At 34.0% G+C, this 17598-nt stretch overlaps 1 protein-coding gene across 8 annotated transcripts in view; it reads right to left on the bottom strand.

Annotated features, from left to right (window-relative positions):
• The window catches only part of ZBTB20 (zinc finger and BTB domain containing 20), an 820737-nt gene that overhangs the window by 801317 nt on the left and 1822 nt on the right, over window positions 1-17598 (bottom strand). For 6 of the 8 annotated variants that reach the window (XM_022556467.2, XM_022556072.2, XM_022556534.2 and 3 more), the window contains exon 2: window positions 15518-15612. The gene's annotated coding sequence lies outside the window, so the exon portion shown is untranslated. Of the gene's footprint in view, window positions 17586-17598 lie in introns of those variants that run through there. The other 2 variants (XM_089909947.1, XM_089909946.1) reach the window with 2 other exon arrangements.

A 17598-nucleotide genomic window follows, 5' to 3' on the forward strand; every position in this document is an offset into this window, starting at 1 on the left:
AAATATTTTATAACTGACACAGAAGGTACCAATCAAAGAAAATGAACACTGAACAAAGTGAAACATACCACCTAACTTTTACTAAGGGATATCAGCTGCATGTCAGCCCTGACATGGGAATGATCCACGTAATTTGATTTGATCTCAAACTATAAATCATTAAGTTTATTTGGCCTGAAATGCTAGACAATTATCTAAGGACTTTTTAGAACATGTAGAAAATCCTAGTAGCATGTGATACAAAATTAAATAAACAGCAAATGTAAAGGAATAAAAAATCCCTTGGTACCAATATTGAAAAATATGAAATCATTACCATCAAAAGTAGCCATAATATTTTTAAACACTTTAATTTGACTTCTTAATACATATACAGCCAAATGTACTTAATTTTATTAAAAAGCATAAGTGGGATTTTGAACATGTTTTTAGTGCAATTATTCTTTTCCTTTTATTGCTTGGCTCTCTGCTTCTCTCCCTCTATATTTCCTCCCATTCAAAGCAATCCATTTTCACAACATAGTATGCACCCTTCTATATTCTCCCTTTGCAAATAAATAACTCTACTATAAAGCAGATATACACATATAGATATTTACATATAAAATACATATTCAGGGATTTTGGTCATTATTTTATAAGAATGTAACATCAACACACACTTTTCTATAACTTGCTCTTCTCACTATCAATAACTCCAGAAATTCCTCCAGATCACCTGAGATATCTTTAATTCACATCTTTTAATGACTGCATTACAATCCATGGTATGAATTTCCATTATTTATTAGCATTATCTTATTAATGTTATTACTTTCCCCCCCAGTTTTACTACTACAAAAAAGCTGTAACAACTTTGAAACCAAAAAATACATATGCCCTTAAATATCAATACTTGTATTTCTATGGGATATATTCCCAAAAATAAAATTGTTCAATCGAAGGATATAATAGGTGTTACCAGACTGCATTTCAAAAAAGTTAAAGCATAGCACATTTGCACCAGTAACAAGTAAGAGTCCCTTTTTGCCACATCACCACTGGCAATAAATATTAAACCCATCAGACTAAGAGAAATTTTAAATGCTAAGACACATTACATCACTGTTACTTATACTTGAATTTCCCTAGTGAATTTGAGCATCTTCTCTTGTGTTAACCAATAGAATTTGCTTTACTGTGAATTATCTTTTCCATTTACATTGGGTTGTTTCATAACTTTTTTCTTAGCATTGTCTAAGAGCTCTTGGATATTAACCTTTCATGTTAATAAAAGTAAAATTATAAATCCTTTTCCAAATCTACATTTTTCTAATAACTTTTATTTTTATATAAAAGATTTTTTTATTTTTATGCAATCAACAATGTTAAGTCATTTTAAATTTTTTGCATTTTCACTACTGTTAAAAAATTTTATAGTCTCCTAGATTTTTTTGGCAAGTTTTTTGTTTTGTTTTCATTTAAGCATTTCATCTTACATGATTTTTGTATAATGTGCGAAATGACAATATACTTCCATTTTTTTCCACAAAATAATCTTTTATGCCAATTCTATTAATTAAATGATTCATGATTTTCAAACTAAATTTTCACCTGTTTCAGGATTCTCTAATCTACTTAATGGATCTATTTGTCTATTCCTATGCTATTACCATATTGTTTTGATTATCTGGCTTTGTAATATGTTCTACTAAGTATAATGCAAATCCCTCTTCACTGTTCTTTTTCATATTTTCTTGCCTTTTTTTAGCACTTAATCTTCTATGTAATTTAAAAATAACATTGTCTAGCTCAAAAAAGAAAAAAAAATCCCTGCTAAAAATTTAATTGGAATTGTATTAAATAAATGTATTAACTTTGGGAAAATTAACATTTTGCTATTGTTTTCCCATACAAAAACATAGTTTGTGCATCCTTTAATCATATCTTGTTTTATGTCTTTAAATAGTACCTGTTTTTTACATACAGGTCCTATATTATTCTTGGTAATTTTATTAATAAGCATTTTATAATTTGTGTTTCTATGGAAAATTAAATAATTTTTTCCTGTTGGGAAAAATGGTTCCTAGATGCCTATTACTTCCAGAGAAAAGTTATCAATTTTCATCTAATTATTTTCTATCCAACTACCTTTTTAATTTATCTTACTAATTTTTCTAGATTTTAAAATTAGAGTTCTAAAATTTTTAGGTCTGATATCAGCCAAAAGACATGTTAAGTTAGTTTCTACAAATGTTAGTGTTATTTATATCTTTGACTATTATATTTGCTGAAGCTCCCTACTCAATGTTAAATAATTATGATAAACAATTACTTGTCTAGTATCTGATATTAATTGAATTTTTAAGATTTAACTATTTCAGGTTATATTTTCTGTTGGCTGTGAATGCAAATATTATATTTAAGCAATCTTACTGAAGATGAACGTATAATTTTTCCCTTTAATTTGGTGATGTAATGAACAATATTGATATATTTCCTGTTGTTGAATCATGCTTGAATTCCTACTTAAAAAGAAAAAAGGAAAATTCTAGGTCCTAGTATATTACTCTTTTAATTCATGCTGATACTATTTGCTAATCTGCATTTTATACAGAAATTTTGCATTTCTTTCATAAGTGAGATTGAACTATAATTTATTTCTGTACAATTTTTATCAGAGTTAGATATTAAATGAAATTAGAAAATATTTCATTATTTTTCAATGGCCTAGCATAATTTAAATTATATCAAAATTAGTTATTTCTTTAAGTTTAAGCGATCACATGTGGTTAGCTTTCTAATTTCTTCAGTACTAATAGGTAACCGTTTTCTACTTCTTCTTAGGCCGATATTTATAATTTGCATTTGACCATATGATGTTCTGTTTCTCAGGGGTTTCAAATTTATTTCCAGAGAGTTGCATTAGATTTCTTTTTTTACCTTTCAGTTTTGACAACTTTTTCATCCCTAACTAGTATCTATTTTTGCTCAATTTCTTGTTTGTAAACTTTATTATTATTAGCATAAAATTCATATAACATAAACTTCACCATTTTAACCATTTTAGAGTATACGCTGTGGTTGCTTTTAGTACATTCAAAAAGTTGTATAAACATCACCAACTATCTAGTTCCAGAACAAGGAAATCCTATACCCATTAAACAGTCACTCCCCATCTTCCCTTCCTCCAGCACTGACAGCCACTAATCTACTTTCTGTCTCTATGGATTTGCCTATTTTGGACATCTCACATAAATGGAATCTTATAATATGTGGCCTTTTGTGTCTGACATCTTTCACTTAGCATAGTGTTTTCATGTTTCATCCATGTTGTAGCATGTATCAGTACGTCATTTCTTTTCATGGCTGAATAATACTCTATTGTATGCATACACCACAGTTTTATTTATCCATTTATTAGTTGATGGAGAGCTTCTTTGATTTGAGTTTCTTCCACTTTTTGGCTATAATGAATACTGCTGCTATGAACATTTGTGTACAAGTTTTAAGTGAACATATGCTTTCAACTCTCTTCCACTTCAGAGTGGAATTACTGGCCTCATTTTCTTTTTTGCTTTTTCACCTTCCCAAGGAGTTTATGTATTATATTAAGTCTTTTGAAAGAGCCAGCTTTTAGACTGATTTTTTATTACATTTTGTTTTCCTTCATTAATTTCATATTTTAAAAAATTTCCTTTTATTCTCTCTTATATTAGTGTTTATTCTAATTTCTTAAAGTTACTGGATAATCCTTTATTTTCCATCTTAATAATGAAGGCCTTTAAGGCTATCAACTCTACTCCGACAATCTCTTTACCTGTTTTCAATAGGTTTTTACATAAAATATTCTCCTTTTCATTGTTTTCCAAATGACTTCCTCGTTATCCAAGAGTTATCTAGGAGTGTTCTCTTTAATTTCTAAATAATTAATAATTTTTGTCACCTTTTAGAAAAACTTCTTAAATTCTAATTATACTAGATTATAATCAGAAGATGTGCCTGCAAAATCTCTGCTTTCTAAAATTTATAAAGTTTTCTTTGCGGCCAAGCATAGAGATGTTTAAAAATATTTCAAGAATATCAGATTCTACAAATATATTGCTTCTGAGTTATAGTATTCCATTTCTCTTAGTCATTGTTTGCATGTGTTTAACAGAGCTGTCTAGACTTTTCCAATAGTTTTTACTTAACATACTTATCTACTATAAATAAGCCTGCTGTATACAGAGTTATGTGGTTATTCTCTTCATAAACTATGCCTTTCATCATTACAGTGTCCCTTTTTGATATCAATGCTGTCACTCATGTTTCTGTTTTCCTTGTTTGCCTTTGCCTGATGTCTTTTATGTCCACCATTTTACAAACAACATTTCTTTATAATTTTGACACAGGTATTTTTCTTGTAATATAATTTGAGTGGCTTATGTTTCTAAATTCAATGTGACATCTGTTTTCTTAATGGGAGAATTTAGTCCATTACATTAAATGGAATAATGTGCCTAATTGTATATCTTCCAAGTACTTATATTTATTTTTAATCTTACATTATTGTTTCCTTATTTCCCTTTTCCGTATTTTTTTGTTTGATCAAGTGGCTCTGCATTCTATTTTCTCCTTGCTGCTATGAAAGTTCTACATGATGTTTTATCATGCTAACCTTCCCTTTCTCTACTCTAATTAACAGATGTATATATATATTTTTTTTTCATATATCTATCTTTCTAAGACAAATTTTTCCCCCACCAAGAGGTTCTATCCCCCACCCCTTTCTCCTAAATAAATGAGATCTTTAGGATACATTCACTTTTCTCCTCTTTTCTTCCTCCTCTCATCTCCCACCACTTATTTTCCTCCTTTTTTACATTCCTCCTGTCTACTCCCTCCATCAACTAAGTGTTGATAAGACAGTTTTAGTACATTAAAAATTTTCTTTACATAAGTATGATCCTTTTATTTCAAAAGTCTGAAATTGTCTATTTTATTACACATTTACTAGCCATCTATCTTTATCTCTTAAAGGAAATTATACACACAACACACACACACACACAATTATATACAAATGCTCATTATTTACCACTATTTCCTTTCCTTTTCATCTTGAAATCTTTGTCCTGGTTCATTTGTTGTTTGCTTATAATCTATCCTCAGGCATTTTCTTGGATGGGGAATAATAATTATATGTTCTGAGTTCTTGGTTTTCCCTAAATGTATTTCTTTCACCTTGGCTGGCAAATGACAACTTTCTGGGCATTGAGATTCTTGGACTGTAGTAATTTTCCTTTTGCAGTTTGTAGATGTCATTCCACTATCTTCTTGCTTCCTGTGTTACAAATAGGAAGTTCTATGATACTTCGATATTTCTCCTCTTTATAGGAGAAACTTGTTCTTTCTACTTGGGAGTTTATGTTTCAATTTATTTTTAGAGTTCAGAACTGTATCTTTTCTTTCAATCAAGACCATAAATCAATAAACCCTTTTAATCCACAGACTCTGATTTTTCTTACACTCAAGGAATTTTCTTCTATTATTTAATTATACCTCTCCTCCTTCTGTTCTTATTTCTCCCTCTATAATTCCCATTATTCACATTTTGATTTCTAAACTATCCTCCAAGACTCATTCTTTTTATTCAATATTTTCACCGTGTTTTATTTGTGCTAAGTACTTTGATATATTTCTTGCACTTGGTCTTTCAGTTCACTGACTCATGTTTCAACAGTGACCATGTTCTCTGATTTTTCCACTGAGTCGCTCAACTGAGATATGTTTTTCTTAATATCTGAAATTATTTTTTGTTCTTTGTTTGAATGTCCTTAAGTGCTCTTAATATATTTCAAAATTCAGGTTTCATTTATTTTTGCCAATAGTACTAGTTGCTTGGAGTATGTACTCTAATTTTCCTGCCTGATCTTCCTCTCTCCCTCACTACTGGCTCCCCTTTGATGGATTGTTATTTTTCATTGATAACTCACTGGAACTCTGGTCTGCTTGTTAGAGCATCCTAAATGGCAGAAGCATAACACTTGGAGAAAAGAAATGTAGACCGTCTACCAGTTCCCTGCCAAGGCATGAGGAGGTAGATCACTGTTGCCCTATCTCTGAATTTCTTTTCAGCCTCAGGGACAGAGAAAACTCAGCCAGCACATTCAGCTACTCTGACTTTTTAGCCTACTGGGGAGACTTGGATACATAAAATAGGCAGATATTAACTTTCTCCCATACTGGTTCACAGACCTCTGAAGCCCAAGCTCTTCTTTACAATGTCTACTGTTTTCTGATCTTTATCCCTGAACTTCAGTACTATTCTCTAGTTGCTTGCCCAACTGATGGTAGAAGTTTTCAAACCAGTGTTTCTCTGCCCAAGGTGTCACAGCAATTGTTTACAGATCTCAGTAGCAATTTGATTCAGAAAGACACTCAAGAATTGGAAGTGAAGGGGAAGATGGCCATACATAGGTCACCTTGTTTTCAGAATCCTTAATTTTAAAAATATTGTGAAATGGGAGAGGTATGTGGGTCTGGGGTTGTCTGGGAGTTCATTATCATTATTTCCAAGAATCAATACTTTCCTCAGAAAGCATATTCTTGAATATACAAAAACAACAATATGCTCTCTTTATGTTCTTAGATACAAATTCCAAAATATACCATAGCTACTAATCACTTGAAGTATGCTTTAATGAGACCCCAGTTTTAATTATCCCAGGACATAATTATCTTTTGTTTTGGAAACAACTTCAAATCAATTTGCTATAGCTTCAGTTAGTAGAGAGACAAACTATGACTTTGGCAGATCATGTAAGTCTCCCACTGTCTAACTAGCAGGTCTTATAAATATGAAAAAGCACGTCAGCTGTTATATAGGAAAGAAACATGCACCCTACACAGTGGTTTACATAACATTACCCTTCATATTGTTCATAGCCCAATTACCGTGTTTGCTTTCTATAAGAGCTAAGGATATAATGTCAATAACATTAAAGTGTTTCATTGGACTGACTTCTAAACAACTTAGATAATAAGGTAAAATACTCTAAAGCTCTGTTTTTTAATTGTGTGAGACTTTATGAACTTATCTTTTTAAGAATTAGGAAGCTCATATAAAATGCTCAAAATCTCATTACAATCTATTAAGTGCAAAAAAAAAAATACTCTGGACTGTTTGTCCTACTATCCAGATAGGAATCATATAGGATATGAAATTTGGATTTCACCCTTGAATCACTAGGTAATGTAATTCTGTGTACTCTATTCAATACAATATCCTGAATTGATTGCAGTAGATTTGCTTTACCACTGATGGGCGATAACTGATATATTTCTTTTCTGAATCACGGTAAATATAATTTTTTATTGGGACTTCTGCCATGACAGAATTTCATTAAGTATCTAAAAGGATAAAAGATCATGAGCATGTGTAAAAATGTCTGGGTCTTAGAAAAGTACAGAGAAACCCTGTAATAGGTATTAATGATTGTAACAATGCTAAATTTGAACAGTCAAAAGAAAATAAGGAATGAACAGCCTGGTAAGCAAGAATCAAAGTAATCTTTCTAGGACAGCTACAAAAGAGTCTAATGAACATTGAATCCTCCAGTGTGCCAGGTACTGTGCTAAGCACTAAGGCTTCAAAGATCAATAAAATATGGTACTGCCCTTAAGGATCTGCAGTTCAGTGTAGTATAATTCTGAATGCTATCTTTCCTGGGTGATGAATGTCAAAGAATGAATGCACCCCTTTCTGCATAATAAAATTCATCATTACACAAATAATAGATAGAAACAGAGGTATGCATAATACAAAATTACAGAAAAACAGCAACCATTTATTTTTGGCTTTTATACACTCTAGCAATTCACTTTATAACAACTGTTGAGACTGTTATGTGAAATACCTGAACCAGAAAGGTCTGGAATCCTGTTCACTTTTCAGCTCAAATCACCCCTTCAACATAATATTGCCTTGTTCTCAACCCTTTGCTAGAACAAGAAAGATTATTGAGAGGGTGAGTTTTCAAAGGTATTTCTCTAAGGGTCAGATATATGAAGGGAAGGGAGGATGCAAACAACATAGTTGTTAAAAAGACTAGATACCACCAGATGTCAAAAGAACGAGAACAAAAGAGTACCAGTGACAATAAACCTAAAGGGGAAAGGTGTCATGAGTAAACTGAATGTTGGTTATCTTTCTAACTTCACAGTATATTGTATTAGTGATGTATCAATTTGAAACATACAAAATGATTATTGTAATATATTTCTTAATGCACTAGAAATGAGTCTGAAGGAAATAACAGAGATATTGTAATAAGGAAAACTGAAGACACATAAGTGATAGTATAGTTCTTCCATTATTCTTTGACTCCATTCAGACAATCCAACTCTTCCCCACCTCTCTATATATACATAATATAGCTCAACAATGAATATTATCTCTTAAAAACTTTTGAAGTCTCCATACCTTGTAGAAAAAGGGTATGAGTATGTATACATGGCATACACATCTGTTTGTATTTGGTTTGATGTCATTAAAATTATTTGAAATAACAAAAAATCACTTTAAAAGCTTATACAATTCCCTTTTCATTAACTCATGCTGGCAATCATAAATATAATCCAAATTCATGTACACTGACTTCACCTGGGCTGATCATTTGAACCGATTACTCTGATAGAAATGCATTTTTCCTATCAAATAAAATTGAACCTTTCTTTCAGTATAGCAACAATTGAAGGAAAAGTTTACATAAGAGAAGTCTACACTCTATTCCACCTTAAGCCTGGTAGAGCCTGGCTCCATGAATGTGGGAAGAGGAGATATCAAAAGCTAAATTACAACATGAAATGAAATAAAATTAAGGTATAATTTGTTTTACCCATCAAATCCTCAGAAAAGCTAGCAGATGTTTTCTTATATTTGAAAACTGGACAGCAGACGGTAACTTGTACTATAAATGCCCCCCAGAAACAGTGATTTCAGAATTGAATGGTACACAGCAAGTACTCAATAAATGACAGCTATTCTCAGGTTTATCACATAGGTTTCTGTGCTAAATTGCATTTCTTTTTAATGCATCTAAACTTACTGCCTAATTCTAAGTTAGTATTGATAATCATGTTTTTTGTGCCAAAACCATAGCAGTCTTTGTATCCCAGACTCTAGGTGGCCCCTATTTAAGCCAGCTGTTGGTTCTGAAACAAATCTAAGGGTGCAAAAAACAAACAATACATGTTAGGGCCTTCCAAAGTCAGTAGGATTTACCAAAGTTTTGAGTATATTGTGTTTCTGTCCTGCCTCACCCTTTTTTTCTGCATGATCCCGATTCTTGGTTACTCAACCTGTTAGATTTAGGTCTTTTTGACCGCTGCCTTCCCAGTACTGCCAGTATCTAAAGCTCCCTTTGACCTGCTCCTACTCATGATTTCCTCCATCTGCTTTGACATCTGTTACCCAGCTCCACTGTTGTCCATCCAACCAAATCAGGCAGTGGCTACCCAGTCCATCCTCTGTTAAAACCTTCAGATAAATTCCCTCACAGAAGTTGTACTTCTAGACTGAAGAGTTAAATTTTAAAAACAAACTTTACCATAGCAACCATTCCTCCCACTTAAGCTCTTTCACTTTGTGCCTTTCTCTGGAACCTTCTCCAAATCCACTATGCCTTTCTTGAAATAAAATTACCAGTACTAATCAGGGCGAGTACTAAGTAAAAATGGTCCCAGAAGAGAGGCATGATGAGGTGGTGATTAAGAGTTTAAGTTTTCTAGAATTGGACTTGAGTTTGAATTCCCAACTGTTATACACTAGCTGTGTGACTTTGAATAAGTTACTTAACCTTTCTGAGCCTTAGCTTATCTTTAAAAATGACATAATTAAAGTGCCTATCTCATAGGATTATGAAATTAACTGAAAAAAATTCAGATATAACCAATGTCTGGTACAGAGTTAAGTGCTCATAGATGTTGGCTACTCTTGTTTAGTACAAGAACAGAATGTATTTTATTTTCTTTCACTATGCTCACAACCAATAATTTTGCCAGTCTTTTTGGTACCATGCCTTTAGAAAAGGGTCTACATTAATTCCTCAGTACATGTGCTGGGTTTCAGTTAACTTATAGTCTAAAATCAGCTTCCCTTCTAAATATCTCTTAGAATGCTTTTTTCCCCTTATTTGCATGCATTGAAGCACTCATACCACCTTTTTTGCCCTATGGTTGATCTAAAATTTTTCTTGCCATTTCTCCCAAAAGCTTAGCATTATCTAATATATTGTTGTGTTTGTTGTATATTCCGTCTATGAGGTAATTTATAAAATGTTATGAGCAGTATCAAGAACGATGCATATGTGTATGGAAGGGGAAGGAACCAAGGATTATATAGCTTTCTCCAGATAGCTGTTTCCATTTGTGAATAGGTAAAGGATTTGACGGTTTTGAGCCTCTCACTACCATTCATACTAGCAAAAGGAATGTGAGTCAATTAAAAAGAAACTGAGAGTGAAATTCTAAATGAAAACTTTGAGGTCATCATTAAATAAATACCTACAGGTAGGTACACACAAATTGCATGCAGTTTGTTTCAGATTCTTCCCACTATTCTTCATCAAAACAGAGTCAACTTTCTTTGTCTATCTTATCAGTCCTCCTATGTAAATCTATCCCTGGATGGATATAATGTAGGATCAAAACTCAAATGCAGCAGTTAAAAATTACCAGTTTTATAAGATCTATATGGAGATGGCTCCTGATTACTCGAAGTATATTTATTTTTTGCTTTAAAAATTAGGCACATAAACCAAGTTTACCTTTTTCTTCGAATATATCTATCTATCCATATATTTTATACAATTAGAAAATAACTCTGAGTTAATTCATTCTATTACTACCTGCTTTCTCCAGTTAAGCAACTTTATGCAGAGTAAAATGCAAAGAATCATGTTTATAAATTCTATTACCAATATATCTACATGAGTGAAGGTGAGCTGGTAAAAATTTATGTAAACTAATAGACATTATAGTTACCAACTATAAAAGATTATCAGTACTTAATATTGTGGCTCTTGTACTACTATGCTATGTTTAAAGCAAGTATCATTAAAATGAAACTTTTATCCAGGACTGAAAGTAAAAAGCAAAGTCAAATATTTTACATATACTCTTTCCTGGTGCCCCCTGCACATCACATCCAGTCACGTTATCTGAAGCTAAAATAAAGACTCAAGTATCAAAAGAAATATACTCATATTATTAGAGCTGAAAGGGACCCTGAAGATGAAGGAAGCTAAGGCAGAGATCCAAACAAATTACATGAAATGCTTAAGATCATACAACTAGTTGCTTGCAACATTATACCAAAAACAATATTTCCAATCTCTACATCTGAAAATTTTTACAATGTGCAATAAAATGAAAGAATTAAATCAAATATATGAGGGATTGGCTGATAAGTTAGATGTCCCCTCAAGCTAAAAACCATTGGATTTAATGACTTCTACTTACTGGATTTTATATTCCTAGGAAAATAAGTTTAAAATAACATAAAATTGTAAAAACTGACTAGAAGTAAAAACAGCCGCAAAGAAAATTTATGCTCTTTCTTAAATCAAAACCATGGAAAAGGATATTCTTTTAATGCCTAAAGGAAGCCAGAGATTTATGGTTGTGTGTACATGTATGGTAGTGGTAGGGTTTGTTTTGTTTTGTATTGTTTCATTTTGTAAACTGTTAGAGGTTCCTTTTGTGATGGTAATTTGTGTCCCAAAAATGGGGGTACAAAGAAAATGAATTTCTGATAATTTATAAAGTACTTAACCATATATAAATAAATAAGTCTCTAGAAACTTACTAATGACAGTCAGTAAGAAAATGGTTGCCAATAATTTCAAAACTAAAAATCCAAGTCTTTTTAATATTGTTTGAATTTAAAATAAAGAACATCTTTTTTAAGAAAAGGTCAAAAGTAATTGAAAAAGAGATTAAATCCATACACTTAATTCTCTAAACTGTGTGTATATTTTTCCTGAAGTGCATATTCATGAGCTGACAGTAGAGACAGGCTGGCTGCTTTGTTTGACTATAGTTCTGTTTACCTCATACTGTCAAGAATGGATTTTGACACTCACAGTATTAATATTGCTATTTTTATTGATATAATTAGCACTGCTATAAATAATTCCTTGGCCTGCCACATCTAAGAATATCATTAAAATCAGCAGTATTAGGGCTTCTTTTTCTTATATGATGCCTTAGAAACAGTCTGCTGGCCCAAAGAACCATGGTGACTTCCTGATGTGGAAGTTACTGGAAAAAAAAAGTTGTCTTGTCAATAGAGACTCCTGTTTTGTGTATGACTTCACTAAATAAACTAGTTTATATTTGTTTGAAACTAAAGTTTCTTACCAATCTGCTGTTTCAGTTTCACATCACACCATATTGTACCTAAAACAGGCAATCTGGATTCCCGTTGCTACTTCCCTCCATCCCCACCCCCCCAAATAGCTCAGGAATGGGTTTGAATTATGAGGCTTGAATATATAAAGCAAAAGAATTAAGACACCCAAAATTCAGAATGGGTAGGTGAAAATAAGTGTGCTTGAAGTCACTTGTATAACTGCTAATGGGTGGTCCACTTGTGAGTTTTTAATCATTACATGAAAGCAAAATCAAAACATTTTATCTTGCCTCTAGATCACATCAGCTGCGACAGTAACCTTATCTAAACCTTGAATAGTCTGTTCATAAAACTAAGTGGGATGAAAAACTAAGTGGGGTGACTGACCCAGTGCATATTCAACACAGAATATGAAGGCCAAAACAAAATGACAATACAATTCAAAACAAGTTTGTGGAAATTTTGGGCTAGTATATTAAACCTTTCTTTGTCTCCATCACTTGACAGATGGTTAGCCTTCATACAGTCTAGTATCTCTGGCAAAGAAATGACTGTGTCTAGCCAATAACACCCCAAATTTTGACTTAAAATGCACTGTACACATACTTACACTTACCTTAAAAATATGAATATTAATTAGTCTTTATTTTATTACTATAGAAATTTGACATGTCAAGATTTTATCTTTTACTCTATGAATACCCCTTTTGAAACTCTCAACTATCTTATTATGTGGATCCAGGGTTCTAACAGCTCTTCACTTTAGATTTCATTCATTTTATGTGCTGCTTAGTAATCATGCTTTAAAAAAACTTCCCAAAATAAATTTTAATCCAAATTATTACAAAATTTACAAAGATTTAATTAGCTTGTATTTCTATGTTGCTCGGAGCAAAGGTTTGGTTAGTAACAGAGTATGTTAAACAAAATCACCTGGGAACTTTGAATGCCTTCCATGTCAACGAACACAAGGCAGGACTGGAATCATTTATCCAGTAATGAAATATGTCTTTATTCAAAAACTGATCATATATAAATACATACTTACATGCACATAAGGACACATTGATCAACCATCCTTACTAGAATTAGGAAAAGTTCTTAATTTTTAACATACTATTAACCATTCTTCCACTTTGCTTTTTAAAAAAGATTTCAGCTAAAACAATATATTCTATTAGTTACAGTCTCTGCTTTTTGTCCTAAATCTTCCTATTTGTAGCTTTCAGACGCTGCCTGGTCTATACTTAATAGCCACAGGCAATCTCAAAGTTCTCTAAAGTGCATTAATATGTACCCTTTCTAGAAGAATTGATTATGCTACAAATTAGCATAGAGATCTAGTGTAGATATAGATTCAAGCCCTTTACAGCAGGGGATGGGAGGACTGTAGGTAGGAGGATTGTGTGTAAAAAAAAAAAAAAAAACATGCTACTTAAGAACTGAACTCATACTTGACTAACAAAATAAAACTCACTGTGATAGAGAAAAATAACGAAAAAAAGAACTTGTTATTTGAGAACTATGAGCTAGGTTTTGGAAAGGTGAGACACCCACTACTTGAAGCAACAAACTTAGCTTCAAAATCATATACTCCCTTAACCAGGCACCAAGTATCCTTCAGTTAGAAACCTAGGATTTTTACACCTACAGACTAAATGATTAAAGTAATACTAAAATACTCTGTAATGTTCCTCTTGCATTACAAATGGTCTATTAAATCAGAGAAGTGCCAATCAAATGCTTTTGTAGTTTGAAAGGTTTAAATAACAAAGCATTTTTTGCAGGCCTCTCTTTCTCTTTTTAAAGTCACCTATAAATTAATTACAAATTTCCACCTTCTCTTGGTAAAACCACAACTGTAAAAGATTTAGGCACTTGATTTTTCAGACATATTCTTAATACAAATTCTAACTAAACAAATTAAGATATTCTAGTTTATGTTTACTACAATTTGCTAACAAGACAAAAGCTCCACAGGAATTTTACAGTAAATTCCAAGACACAGAATTTTTTTTAATATAAAATAACATTTTATTTATTTCAAAGGCAAGCTTAAAATTACGAAAAAATAAAACCCCTATCTGTTAAAAAGACCTACTGAAACATATGGAGAATATTTCATGACAATAACAAAGGGTACAAATAATACAGTAAGCTCTTCCTTTCTTATCATTGGCAATTGGTAAAATCTCCCTGCCCCTGGAACTTCTCTAAGCTTTTTTAAATCATATTCCCCCAAATGAGAAAACAGCTAGGTTTTAAAGTTTCATCCAAAACTACCTTCTTCTAGCAATCTGAAGTACCCAAAGTGTATGCGACATTAGAATGTAAACTCCACATGGGTAGGTAATTTTATCTCTTGTTCACTTTAACATCCCAAGTATCTAGAACAGTGTCTAGAACAGTTTGATGAATTTAAAAATCCATTTCAGACAAAAAAATCACTTCAGAGAATAAATCAGAGCCCATCAAGCTCCCCTTCTGTATTCCAAATGTTTTAAAGAATCTCTTCTTACCACTTATTCTAAGATATTTCAAATACTTTGTAATTAGTTTATAAATTTTAGATCCTTTATAGGAACTTAGTTGTATGTTTTATTGTTCTTCTAAAATGACCTAATTTTTTCTAGGAATTTCAATTTGGTTGGAAGGTCTTCTGAAGACTGACTACTGAGATAAAAGTAATTCATTTAAAATGGCTTTTTCCTTGGATTTTATTCCTATACCAAGTAGTCAAAGTCGTGTTAATTTGACAGCAAGAGCAATTGTATATGTATGGGTCTCAAAAACTTCCTAACTTTACTTAGGACACTGGCATCACATCAACTAGTCGTTCTGAACAATACCCCTCCTCCCCTTCCACGCACACACACACCAAAATTACAACCCTCACATGTAAGTTGTTCTTTCCTCTAGTACTCCGCTTAAACTCATATTGTCTTTCAGTAGCTAGTTGCTAGTAGCGAATGTACACATTAACTATACCTGTATTTTCTTGGTATAGTAGTTATTTCAAAATACTGGCATCTTAAATGAACTAAACAAGTAAGCATAAAGAGTTCTTCCTAAAAATGGATAAAATTTGACAATTTTTAGTCTTAAACTTCTTTCTTTAGTCTGTTAAAATTGGGACCTCACCATGAAAGGGCGTATTGCTTTGGAGGCTGGTAGCCAGTTAACTTGTCACCTGATCTTCATATGCAAAAGGTCTTTATTCCACTGGTCTGTGAGATCTGAAATCACAAAACCAAAAATACCCAACTGCTGGACTCACTGAGCAGATAATTATATTTCTAGAAAACTCACTTTTTTTCTTCTTCTCACTGTTTGAGCATGATGTATGCTCAAGGCTAAAGCCCTCCAAAACTGAGCTCAATGGAAATCACATCCCCAACCTTAAGAATTAAACCTTGAGCGCTAAGCAATGAGTAATATCAGCAATTCTTCAAGGACAATACCAAAAACTTCCTTGAGAGAAGACTACTTCCAAGAGGGCACAGTGAATGGTATTACCATGCACTATATGTGCATCAACTTTGATACATTCTGATTAAGAATGACAAAGAGCAAACATGGGCATTAAAAAAAAAAATGTAAATTGTTCTTGCTGTTGTTCTTTTCCAAGAAATACAGAAATGCAAATCGTAGCCAAAATTGGACTGGTCAAATTTATACGTGGGGATGTGATGGGGTAGAAAGGTGTATTTTAACGATTCCCAAGCAATAGCAAAGGGTGCATGGGATTAGGAGCAACAGGTAAGAAAGTAAACCATTTATGAATTTGTCGATGGTAACGGATTATTCAATGTGTAAAGCTAGAGAATGTATTTACAAAACGGTCCTTATAATTCATGTTTTAAAACTTTCAATAGCAACAAAAATACTAACTTTAGAACAGAGCTTGCTTGAAAACACTGGGGGAATGAGTGGTCTCTTAATTTTCTTAGCTGAAATTCACACATGACCACGCAGTGAGAAAATTCCACTTGAGCAACATTTTGGTATTTTTAATGGCAAGAAGCAGTTAAGACAATTTTCACATGACTCGAAGATTCACAAATTCAACTTAGCTTGGGCCAATGCTGATGTGAGGACAGTACTTTACCCACGGGCTGCTTCCAAATTACTTCCTGCTTCATTCAGATTTTTACTGGAGAATTGTCATCCTGCTACTGACCCCATTCAACTGGGTTGGGTTAAGAGATCAGCGGATTACCGCGCTAGTTAGGGTAGCTGTACGCCATATTGTGTTTTTCGCGAATGTTTATCGTTTATGTGTGTGCCTAGCATATGTTTGTACAAGTGTTTATCAATACAACTTTTAGAAAATCCCTGCCTCCTGCCTCTTCAGCATCCTTAAAAAGGCTAACAGCTTTAGGAGGGCAGGGCGTGGGGCGTATGGTGGGAGAAGACCAGAAAGCCACACGGACAGTAATGCATTAAACAATGTAAAAGAGAGTGCATTTCTTTTAAACTTTCAAAAAGCTTCCAATCGTTTTCTCTTAGCTATGGAAAAAGCGTAAACATTTTTTAATGTTTCCAAAGGGGCCCAAAGGAGGAGAGAAAGAAGGAAAGCTGTCTTCCCTTCCCATGCCCCCTTCTCTACAGTCGTAGCAGCGAAGCAGGCGGCGGCCGGTAGCTCCGGCGTCTGGAGGGGCGTCCAGCGGCTCTGGGCCAGGACCCCTCCCGCCCCCCAGTTCTCTGAAGACGCTCCAGATACTGCTAGAGCCACGGCAAGCGGGGAAGGGCGAGGAGGGAGGGGGCGGAAGACAAGCGGGCGCCTCTAGTAGCTCCTGAGCCCCGGCTAGTCCCCCTCAGCTCCTCTTCTTGGTAGCGGCAGCTCCAGGCGCGGGGAGTAGAAAGAAGGCAGAAGACACGTTTCCAGCTGCGGGACGCCCCGCCCGATCCTGGAACCCAGGACCCTCCCGCGTTCCCTCCCTCCGCGCCGGGTCAGGCGAGGCCACCGCCGCCGCCCGGCGCGAGGAGGGGCGCTCGGGGGAAGGGGCCGCCGGGGGGAGGGCACCCGGGGGAGGGGGCGCGCGCTCGGCCGGCCAACAGCCCGCGGGCTCGCCACTCTAATTCGCTCCCCCAACCCCACCCCGCGCCCCTCCTTTCCTGTCCCACCGCCCCCCACTCCAAGCGCCTCGCAGACGCCCCGTCCCCCACAGCACGCACACACCCCTCCCTCCAGCCCGCCCCACAACAAATTAGAGTTTTTG

The sequence above is a fragment of the Delphinapterus leucas genome, chromosome 4, assembly GCF_059928025.1.
Source record: "Delphinapterus leucas isolate spDelLeu-1000000601 "Yukka" chromosome 4, BTC_Dleu_Yukka2, whole genome shotgun sequence".
Lineage (NCBI taxonomy): Eukaryota > Metazoa > Chordata > Mammalia > Artiodactyla > Monodontidae > Delphinapterus > Delphinapterus leucas.